Below are 12,212 nucleotides of genomic sequence, written 5' to 3'. Positions count from 1 at the left end.
GGCTGAGTATCAGCAACCATGTAACCACTAGATGCTCCTGGTAGCACGTCACACTTGCAGTGACATAGATTTTCTAGGATTCAAATTATGTTAAACACTTGATATTTCCTTCATTCAGCTCCAGAAGTTTAAAAATTACCACTGCTATTTCTGGGAAAAGGTTAGGGTTGAATTCCCAGAGCTCCTGTGTTATTCTTCTGCATATTGATCCACTGAATAAAAGAAAAACTGGGAGAAAAGTCATGTGTGAACATAAAAGTGTTGGTAAGGCCTAGGTCGTATTTCCATTGCTCTTAGGTTGTACTGGGAATGTATATATGTCTGAAAAAGTATTTGTCCCACATTAAATTCAGTATTATTACCCTAAACTCTGGAGTCTGAAGGGTCCTTTTCACTCTTCTGTCCTCAAAGGAAGTAGACTCATATTTTCTTCTCCATTCTGATGTACTCTGACTGCTAACTCTAACACAACAGCTGAGCTGGATCTGAAAGACAGAGAATATCTCCTCTTCTCCTCCAGAGATAAAGCATTCACAAGATAAGAGGAGACAGCAGAATAAATTCATCTTGTCAAATGACACTTTAACTGGAGTACAACTTCTTAACTGCTGTGTTTGTGCAAATTTAGCATATAAAGTGATACTGGCAAGCACTCCTGGAAATTTTCTGAGTTCCAACATGTAGAGCATATCTTTCTCCTCTCAACATGTTCTTGTGCAATCTCTTTGCAGTAAGAAGCAGATCAAATTTATTTCAACGGCATGGCTTGAGTCTTTAATTTACTACACTGAAGGCAAGGGGTGACAGAAGTCATTGTCAGTTTTTGCTCCATGCAAACCAATGATGGCACCACCCTGCAAAAGATCATGGGATCCTTGTCACAGAGACGTTTGAAAAAAGGGCACAGTGGGGATGGACCTACAGCATGGAGCAAGTCAAATCTACCGGAATTGCTATGATCATATTAACACAGATTTGGTTTTCTTCATACTGTTCATATCCTAATTTGTTTACAGTCTATCATTAAAGTCATAATGATCATCTTGTATTTTCTATCTTACTCTTTACCAGCCTAGACAGCAACACATGCAAATGAAATATAATGGCACAATATTTTAAAATTTCAGACTAGTCAGAGAAAACACGTGACCTATTACCACTGCATAAGCCTTTATTTCCTCAGGCAATTCTATAAGTATCTGCCTATTTTTTTCTTATTTAGCCCAATGTCACTGAAAGTGAATCAGACCCTTAATATTGTATAATATATTTATTTATGCTGACCACTACACTTATCAGTCTCACTTTCCCAGACAGACAGGATCTTTCTTACTGCTGGGGCTGTAACATGAGGAAGGCTGAGTCAGGAGGACAGTATTAGAAAGATTTGGCATCCATATAGCCTGCTTCCTGAGAAGGACCTCATGATGCTTGTAAACCTAATGTGTCTCTGTAAAACACTGGATGGTAGATTGACACACAATGTTAATTAAGGCATGCAGTCTGCATAGTATGTTGATACAAGCCACTTTGCACAATGGTTTTTGAAAAGGACAGTCAGTTGAATGAAATCAGAGCACTTAAGTATTTATTAAGAAATATATAAAGTGGACAAACCAGCAAACTTATACAGCAGCCACAAACAACATGCAAAAGAGAAACATGCTCCTAAATGCTTGTGGTCAAAAGGTATAAGTGACCTGTGCAGCATGAGAGAAGATTGCTGCTTCTTTTTTAAATCTAACTGAGAAAACGCAAAGGCTCTTGGATCAGACCATCACATCATACATTATAACAAACCAATGTACCTGTATACATGACAGAAAGGGTGTTTTATCCCTAATGGGCTTCAGTCTTTGCTTGGCACATCCTTTTATAAGAGACAGAGAAAGCTGTACTTTGACAGCTGTACTTTGACAGCTTTGACCTGCTAAGAGTTTCACAAGGTGAAGTGTTGCTGAAGAAATAACATGTTAAATCTAATGCTCTACAGCCCTCCAAAGGGTTCAAAAATCAAGTGTTTTGTAAGGAAAGGGCTACAGATCTTGAGAAGCAATAGGCCTGAAAGTTGACTATCATGTCAGCGGCTGCTGTTTCTGAGGACTGGTTTCAGTAGAGATGTGTGGAAACACAGAGCTTGAATAACCTGCATAATACAGAGAAACAAGGTAGAGGAACATGTACTGCAGCACGACAGACCAGAATCTGAGATAGTTTCAGGCAAAACCTCAGTAAATTACTGTATACTACACACACACACACACACAGAGGTGCATACACTCAGAATATTGATATCTCTGTCTATTCCTTAAATACCTAGAGCTACTTCTGTCATTTATCCTCTGTTTAACCACCCTCCCAGTCAATATCCTACTTTCTCATGATATCTTTAAAAAGAAATTAAATATCTTGGAAATCTGTTAGTTTTTTCCTTATTTATTCACAATACAAAATACAGGTGCACTTGTTTTCTTCTGATCCTATATTGAAATAGTTCCTCAAATGTTTGCAGTATTTTACTTGTCTTCATAACAAAATATTGACATGGCAGGAGGTTTTATTTCTTAAAGGAAATCTGAAGAGAAAGGATGCTCCTTTTCAAAGCAAATGAACAGTATTTCTTCAATGACTGTCTAAAAGAAGGCAAAAATGAAAGAGGTGGACCAGGTCTGCTGGTGTAAGGCTTGTTCCCACTGAAGAGCTATTTTCCTAAGGAGGTTATATGGTGGTTCTGCAGGTTTTCCCCTTTCATCTGCCTCTTTCTACAGCACAATTTATGAGACACTTTGGCTATGGATGAGATCTCAGGGAAGCGGGTCATATTACAGTTAGTTCATTTATTCAGAACAATATCATAGTATTTTGTTCAGCTTTAATAAAATACAATTATTACACTGTCTCTCCTTGTGATTAATTCAGACAATGTTTACAGACAAGACATTCTGCAGATATCTGGAAGTATTGCTGGTATTGCTGTCCAGTGAATTAAACCACAGTCTTCTGCCACTTGTAATTACAGATTGATATCTTTTTTTCTCTCTTTTCTTTTTCCTCCTAGCTTGTCTGTATAACCCCAAACAGATTTTAAACGTGTTTCCTAATGGTGTGGTGTTGCCCAAGCTTGCAGAAAAATTGTCTCCAGCATGAGTTCAGTTGTGCTATGAACTGAATTAAAGAAGCTTATTTGCAGTGAATAGCAATTACAGCATTATAGAATCTATGAACGTATGAACAATGGAACACTTTATTCTAGAAGATGGCATTCCTTGTATTAAATGCATATAGTCTTTTATATAGCTCTGTCTCCCATAACAAGCTGATCTTATTGATGGTGATAACTGTTCAGAACAGACTATTTTTTTACCCAGACTCATTTGGGTAGTGGTGGAAAATATAGCTAAAAACAGACTGTGAGTAAAGACTTTCTCCAAAGAGTTAGTCAGAAAACCTCTCTCTCTGACAGAGATTTGGTGCAAGGCTTGCTAGGTGAAATTAACTAGCAGTGAGAGTTAGACAAGGAGATCAAATGGTATCTTCTTGCCTTTATATGCAATAATTTTTAATTAAAATAGTTAAAAAAACAATGAAGCCATTGAAAAGTATCCATGTGCTAGAGTGGTATTTATGCTAGGTATTCTGCAGTGCTCCACCACTCCCACTTCTTCTCTCTTCCTTTTCTAAATATCATTTAGGAATCCCACGCTCAGGCCTGACACAACTGGATTTTTCAGGTGAACAGACTCAAATCAGAAAAAAAAAAGGCAGCAGATTTTGTCATCAGCAAGTTCAACTACTTTTAAATTTTCCACTGATGAAGAGCAAAAGAAAATAGCCCTGCCATTTCATCATGATGAGCCAGTTTTCCAGTGTTCTACAGACTTGTACCCCAAAATACGAGACCAAGAGCCCTTGTCAGTTCTTCCCTTAAAATACACTTTAGAGGGATGTGCAAAGAAAGGGTGAGTGACCTTTGCTTGTCCCCTGAGCAGGTCAGTAAGAGGCCAACTACCATGAAAAAAAACAACATTCATCCTGCCAAGACGCTTGTCCTTGAGCTTGTGAGATCAACTGTTCAAGAGAGCATCGTAACTGAAATTCAAGAAATATCCTAATATGGCTTTTACGGCCTTTGCCTGAAACCGGCTAACACCCAGCATATTGAAATCTGGGAAAAGGAAAATTTCTCTACTTTTAATCAGCTGTCTAGCTGTGCTCTGGATAACACTGCAGTCATTATGCTCATTAATATGATTAAGGCAATTTGTTTTCATCTTTGTCTCATCAGGGTATTTTGCTTCTGTGCTTAGGGTTGCCTGCTTCATTTTATTTGGTCTTAGATTTCACAAGTATTGCTCTTCTGACAGTATATTGTTTTGCTTTTTAAACACTGGTATTTCTGTTCTGAAACATTATGCCTTGTGGGAATTGTGGTTCGAACATGCCATGCACCTATCCCGTTACCTGGCTCTGCTTTCTCTTTAGCAAGCACCTCCAACAATCAGCTGCAAGCTTGTCTACTTATGAGAAGGAAAGGTACATAACTGCACAGCATCAGAAGAGTATTTTGTGACTAGTGGACAAATTCAAGTTCTTCCTGTTATCTGAATCCCATTTATCTCTAAAAAATGAGACAATGAAGTTGATCTGCTTTTCTAATAGTTTCCTTTTTTGACTTCCTTCAATGTGTTGTAATTACCATATATGAAGTTTGGAACTACTGTGTATTTCCTCTGATTCCCTCTTTAACTCACAGATATTATGTTGCAACAGCAAGCTGGGAATAAGAGGAGAAGAAAGTGACTTAGGAAGAAGAATTTGGATCACATGTAAATGTAGCTATAAATATTAAATTTCATATATATGTTACTTTTGAATTGAGGAGAAAACTGCAGAAAGCATGCCAGCATAATTCCTTCAAATCAAATTTGCTGAAGGACACCTCAGAGCATCAATTACTTTCATCATTACTAATTCTTTTTAAACAAACTGAAATTATTTTCCTAGAGTGGTACCTTTCCTGTGGCCATCTAGAGCAGGAGCTTTAGCCCAGCACAGCCTGAAATCTGGTTTATAACCTCACTTTCCTTGTATCTCAGGGCGAGGACAAACCTGATCAACTGTATTTGTTTTATTATTATTTTGGCTATCTCAAGGAAGCAATTTCTATTCAGCTAGCGACCTATAGTCAAGTACAAGTAAACATGATGGTTGTGGACTTTTATTTCACAGTTAAGCTTTTATTACCAAAGGCACAAGCCTGAATGCATTGCATGCATTAAATACAAGCCAGTTCCTTGAGCACTGGTTTAACTGCTGCTGCTGAGAATTGGGGGCTACGAGCTTGGACTTCTGGTTTCTTATTTTCAGATGAACTGCTGTGTGACCCTGGGAAGCTTTAGTTCACAGTATCTCAGTTTCCCCAGCTGTGCAGTGATGATAAGAATTAGATATTATGAGTTGAGGGACAGATTCTGAAACCTTTACTGAGAACAGAGTAATGCAATTGATTTCAGTCTGAGGAAAGGGTAACAGCATCTGGCCATTAGTGTTTATAAAGCAACTAGACTCTTGGCTGATGGATTAGATTAGATTTCAGTGCTGAGATGTTACCATGAAGGGTTCTTCAACACATTTAAAATAGATTAGATAAAGAAACTGTTTTGAGAGGGTTGGATAAGCAAGATGCAGAGAATCCTGATGATGGTGGGAAGAACAGTTCCAAGGACGAATAATAAGCAGGAAGAGAGGCCTCCTAGAACAAGACAGAAGATATAGTGTTTTTGCATTTTTTTTACTCCTTTGATGTTTACAATGGAAAAAAAAATAAAGGGGAAGCCATAGTCTAGGTAAAATAAAAACATAGTTTGGCTTCTTTAACTCAATATGATGCTACCAAAACCAATTATTATTTTGGCATTTGTTAAAATTGATGGCATTCAGACTGATTTTTTTTACGATTTTTTAAAAAATCCCAGTTGGATTCATGCTTAATTTACTCTTTTCTTTTTTTGTGGAAAAAGAAAAAAATGCACTTTTCTGTTCAAGTACTCCTCCCCAAGGTCATGTACCCTGTCAACGGTCATCTGCTGCCACGTTTTGGCTTATATGTTCTCCAGTTTTAGAGGTTGTGACTCAGGAGCGGGGGGGGGGGGGGGGGAGAGAAGAAAAGTGTAGACAACAGTCCATCTTATTGAGAGAAGTCAAAACTGATGCAGTTTTCCACTCTCGGGGTGGCACAGGGATGTGACAGGATTGTTGGCACACATGGAGAAGGTTAGAGCTTTTCTCAGCCAGCCTGGAGTGAGCAAGTACAGCTTGTGAATTGAAGCTTAAAGTACTTTTAAGCCAGAGCTACTGCTGGGAATGTAACTTTTTTCAGGTCTACCCTAGCCAGATCATTCTTTTTGTCTGGGTTTTTCCCAGGACATTGAAGTCAATCCCATTTTATTGAAGGATACTTCAAGTGACATTCAGTTGTCCCCTTCTCTTGTATACTTCTCCAGTGTATAACTAAGTTGCTGCTAGGAAATTTTATTCCTTTTCAGAGCCACATTTGATCTTTTACAGTCACTGGCTCTTTTAATGATTTTCTCCAAATGCCTAAGAAGTTCATCAGGAACATGGTTTTCCACATGATAATAATTATGTTGAGTGATTATGTCACCTCTCTGAAAGCTCTTCTATCATGAGACATTGAGGGGTGTCCATTTTCCTCTCAAAAAGGTGAGAAAGAAAGATGAGCAGGAGGTAAAACAAGAGTCCCACCATGCACTTACTGGCCACTGGACCTGCCTTGCCATGGAGGAATGCAGCCTTTTGTGGGGCTTGACCGCCTCTGTCCTTTACTGGGCAAAGTGGGAGCCACAATGTGTTGTTGAATGCAAAGGGTGTTTTTTCCCTCAATAAAACTCCAGTAAGTCCTTCAGGAGATAGACCTCTGAAGAGAAATGTGACTGCTGCCTCAGCAGCTTGTGTCTATATCCTAATTTTAAGTGACCAAAAAGCATAAATGCAAAGGTGTTTGAGCACTGCAACCACTGGGGAAGGTAGTGGCTCTCTTATCATCAGCTGTTGATTAGCTGCATGTCTCCCTTCACTCTTTATTAATTTTCTTAAAAATTCAGTGTGAATGCTTTACCTTCAGTTGATCAAAACCTCACAAATGATAGGCTAAGCATTTCACACAGGGAAAAGATTGTGTTATGTGTCAGGTGGGAGATTGGTGGCTGTTCAAAGGCTACTAAGACCATGCAAGCCTCAATATTTTTCCAATTCCATCAAAAAATATCCTCCTGAACCTCTCTGCTATTTTAGGACTGATTTTTGGGGGACTGAAGCAGAGCTGAACAACGTTTGCAGGACCTGCAAGAATGGGCAAAGATGGAGCTGAGGGAGATAAATTACTCATGCTGAAATGGGCATCCAAAGATCTAATCCCATGATGACAGAGGCTTAAAAGGGATAGGGGCAGCTTACAAAATAGTGACAAAGCAAGGAATAAGAGCCAGGAACAAGAATGTGTCCCAGAGCTACATTGCCTATTACAGATCTCTTGCCAGGCAAGACTTTGGGAGCTATCATGAGACTGGCAGTGAAGAAGTCCAAGTCTCCTCAGTTGCCTGTGCCCTGGCCCAGGATCCTCAATGGTCAGAAAACCTTAGCTAGCACATGGAGCTTGTGAGCCATAGCAACACATCCTGAAAAAGCAGAGCTACAGCACAGCACAGAAATCCCTCTCTCTTTTACCCACATGCACCATTATACCAATTCTCCCTATACTGATTTCCACCAGAGTTAGGGAATAAAAAAAAAAGAGACCAGTTGAAAGATGTGTATTAAAAATGACAGCTTAGCACTTTGCATCCTGGAGGCATGACACAAGCCTTTCTTCATCTCCCAGCCACCTCCCTGAGGAAAACAGTGCTAGCTCCAATTCACAGGTCCAGAAGCAGACACAGATCGGGTGTAGTGACTTTGTTCAAGCTATGCTCTGAAGATCACATTGACCTCTGGAAATAAATCTAATTTGCAAACATTCCCCTCAGATTATCTCATTTTTCATTTTGTACACAGGGAAAAAAAGCATAACGAAAGGTTTCAATTAATGAAGAAGAAAAAATAATTTCAAGCATTTCTTTTACTGTCTTCACTGGGAAAAGAACAGGAAGAATGAAAAAGAAGTGCTATTTCATATTTTCAAAACTGTTTTATATTGATATTTGTCAGAAACATTTTGAAGCTCTACTTGGGTCCTAAAAAGGGAGACCTAGAGTCTCCAGTTAGTCTGTTTGTGGCTTTGCCATTGCTGTTCATTTTCCACAGAGGGCACTTCGATACCATAATGATAGATGCACAAACCAACACTCTTGGTCTAACAATGTATAATAAACATGTCCAGTGTTCTTGCTGATCCTTTGAGAAGCTCCTGTCTGTTTTGTCCTTGATATGCCTGATTTGCCTTTGTCTTCCACAAAACCACTTCTTTCTCCCCTAAGGCACAGGTCCTACATCCCAAGCCCAGGGCTTGTCGTTGCTCTCCATGCTGTTGTTTGTAGGAAGGAGGTGGGAAATCATCTCAGATATGCTAGAAGAGGGAAAATTGTTGCACACACATATGCCACAATGCTTTCTTTGCTTAATCTCCTTGTTCAAATTTCAATCAGTTCGTTCCACTGACAGTAGATGAAAACTGGGTAAACAGACTCAAAACATCCTGTCTTGATTTTCTTTGCCATGTAAGTTGATCAAAAACAAACACGGGGCTAATATACAAAAACATTCACATGATGTCTGGCTGCAGAACAACTGTAGGTAGTGAAATTAGTTTAGGCAAGGCTGGGTGAGGGCCAGAATGCAAAAGGATGTATTTTAAGTGTCTAGCAATTCAATTGCATTAAACAGCTCATTGATGTCCCATGCCTGTTGTTGCTGAGTACCTGCAATGGTTCATTAGTTTTTATCAACAGCCATTATGAAATCATTGCTCTGCTTTCATATTTTGCAGAGACATTACTGGTGACCCATGGAAAAACAATGAGGGATCAGAGGAACAATGGTGTGTGTGTGCACCTGTCCTGTAGGCACTGCCTTGGAGCTGAGGTGGGAAGAGTGAGAGGTGAGGATGTGGGCTGTGCTGCTGGAGGTGAGGAGACATCTCTGTTGGGTCAGATTCCTGAAATATTGGTGAAAGCTCTAGAGGTGAGAGAGAGAACGATAGATAACTTGTTTGTTTGCTGGTCTGTACATGTGAAAAAGTGTTATTCCTCCTATTTTTCTATCTCGCAACATCTTTTTTTTTTCTTTTTTTTATTTTTTTTTTGTTAAACTGAAAATGTACATTTCTTTGTTGGAACATTTTGAAAAATGTAATATGAAGAATTTCAAAGGTAGGTGATGGCAGTGTTTGTAATGACAATAACGGATTTTTTTAAAGTTTTTTCCCTCAAAATTAGTACTGAAAATAAAATTCATAAACTGAAATCTGTCTCTGTTTTTTTTCATTTTAAGAAGATCAGAAAGGAATCTTCTATTAAATAGTTTTCCAAAATTTGATGCTTTTTAGAACAAAAAAGGAGTTATATAATTATGTTTACACTGAGTTGAACATCCAGATCCTAACCACTTCTACTCTATCTACTCAAGTTACTCTAATTACTACAATTGCCATGTGAATAAGGAGTAAAAGAAAAAGGAATCACATCATCAGCCAAAACAAAACCAGGACAAACATGCAGCAGGACAAAATGCAGAGGTTTGCTTATTTAGTTATACCTGTGGATATTACTTTTGTTGAAATGCTGAAGAAAACTATTAAATGTGCTGGACTCTGTAATATCTGTTAAAAAACTGACTCATTGAGTGAAGTGTTTTTTGAGTTTTGGAAGTAAGTTCCAATCTGACACCCTGTTGTGTTCATCACAACATGAAAGATATTTTGAGGGACAACACAGGCTTTTGTCTCTAAGGAAAATTTGCTGTCCTTCTTTAGGTAGGCCAGCCGGGGATAATTAAACATTTCTGTCACATATTACACATGCTCCTTGCTCCATGAGAGGGTAGGAGGCACAGAAACAGCTTCCTGAACTGTAATGGAATACTAAAATCCAGGGGAAAACAGCCTATGACTCCTGGCTTTAAAAGTGCATTGTGGACTCTGTTCTGTCCCTTCCTGCCTGTTGTTCTGCAGCTTCTGCTGACACTATACAGCTCCCTACTGTTATTTGCATCTCCTTGGTTAAACACCTTGAGCACCAAGCACTCTTCTCCCACAGGCAGCCCTGCCTCATTCGCAGTACGCAGTCCTCTGCAAATCCATGACCTTCCCCACACAAGTGCTGCCTTAGTGCTCCACCTCATTCCTTTTTCACAGCTTTGCACAGAGCTTTGTGTTTTCACAGTGTTGGTTAATAATATATGAATGTATATATTTACCACTGGAGGTGTTTAACTTGGTGTGTTTTTTTTATGTATAATGAGACACAGCTAATGTGTTTAAGTTCATGGCTCAGCATCTTGAATAGGTCATTAAAATGTCTACCTTTGCTGTGCTGTTTTATTAAATGGCTCATGAAAATGGCCTCTTCTAGTCCATTTTTCTCCTATATGGTAATAAAATCAAAGCATACAAATGTCAAAATACATACAGGTATGCTAAAATTCAAATATAAAATTAAATAAAGTTGTCTTGTCAGTATGGCTGAGCATAAGCACAGAAAACTCAATAATCTGAAAATCACCAATACCCTTCAAAAGAATGCCCCAAATTCCTCAAATAACACCTTGGTGCATCATTGAGTCATGCCTTGGTGCATTTGTTTATTTCTTTAAATATTTTCTCCAGCTTTTCAAGAAGTCTATCCCCCTGCCTCTCACCCATGCACTGGAGCTCCATAAAATAATTAGTGACCAGCACCAGGGCAGGTACTTCCCATCAGCATTCAACTTCAGCAGATTCCTCAGTTTTTCTTCCCTGTAATTTTCTAGGTCATAGTATTCTCACTATGCAATCACTTCAGTATCCTACTATCACACTCTTTTCCTACAGGTTGCTGTCAAAATGGTCTGCTAAAAGAGAGAAAGAAACAGGTGAGCTAAATATTGCAGATGGACTGAGGAATTAGCAATGCCATTTTCATTTATAAAGACCACAAAATTACATTGCTTTAGGTGAAAAAGAAGGTAAGGCTGCCATCACACAAGCTGAAATACCTGCTGACTTTGTAAACTTCAGGATTTTGTCCTAAATACATATTAACATTGCATAAGTCACACTTATGCCCCCATCCAATATACTTGGTACCTGTAACTGTACTTACACATAAATAAAATTTTGTATATTTTCTGGTATTCTGGCTCAGTAAAACTTTACATTTCTGTAGACAGCACAGGTTTGGGTTTTCTTTTTTGCAACTGCTACCAGTGATAGAATTAACACCATAGAGCTGGTTAGCTAATGACAGCAGTGAGCAAATGAGTTTTCAGACTGCAGTAGCTATAGATGCATCATTATAGAGTGGAAAGGATCGTTATGGAAAGCTTCCACCAGCAGAGCTCCAGATGAGGCCTTACCTTACATCTGGGAAAGAACCAGAGGTCATCTCAATACTCTGATGTCATTTCTAGTCACTCTGTAGAGTCATTTCATAGTCATGCTATGGTTCTGTGTAGTATAAATTTGGTCCACTGATCAGTGATAGCTGGCTGAGTATTTGAAAAGCAAGGCCAACTGAGTGAACACACTTTCAAAAAAAAAATCTAGGAGAACACCTGTGAGCTTTTAACCTCCTCATGTTCTTCAAATACAATTGAAGTCATGACATGACAATACCTGAGTGCAGCAGTCCAGTCAAATATATCTATGAAGACTAAAGGGTTCTTTCTCTGAAAATGTCATGAATACTTAGCAAAAAGCATAAAAAGTAATAGAATAAGAGAAACCCTAACAATATCTACTTTTATTTATTTATTTATTATTTTTATTTATCTTTTTTCAGTGAATTTTTCTGTTTTGAAGTTAGTGGCTCAGAACACACAGAGTAAAAATTGATCATCTCCTAGGATAAGTTTATGTTGTTTAACTATCAGGATTTCTATTTCAGGCCCTGTGATGTTGTCCAAGAAAGCAGTTCCTCGGCCATGGTGTTGATAGTCACTAATTATAGACTGTCTCAAATCTGCAACAAATTTCAAGAGTAGGCAAAGGAATGGACTGT

This window comes from Pithys albifrons, chromosome 2 (assembly GCF_047495875.1).
Source record: "Pithys albifrons albifrons isolate INPA30051 chromosome 2, PitAlb_v1, whole genome shotgun sequence".
NCBI classification, from domain to species: Eukaryota; Metazoa; Chordata; class Aves; order Passeriformes; family Thamnophilidae; genus Pithys; species Pithys albifrons.
This window is presented reverse-complemented; position numbering follows the sequence as displayed.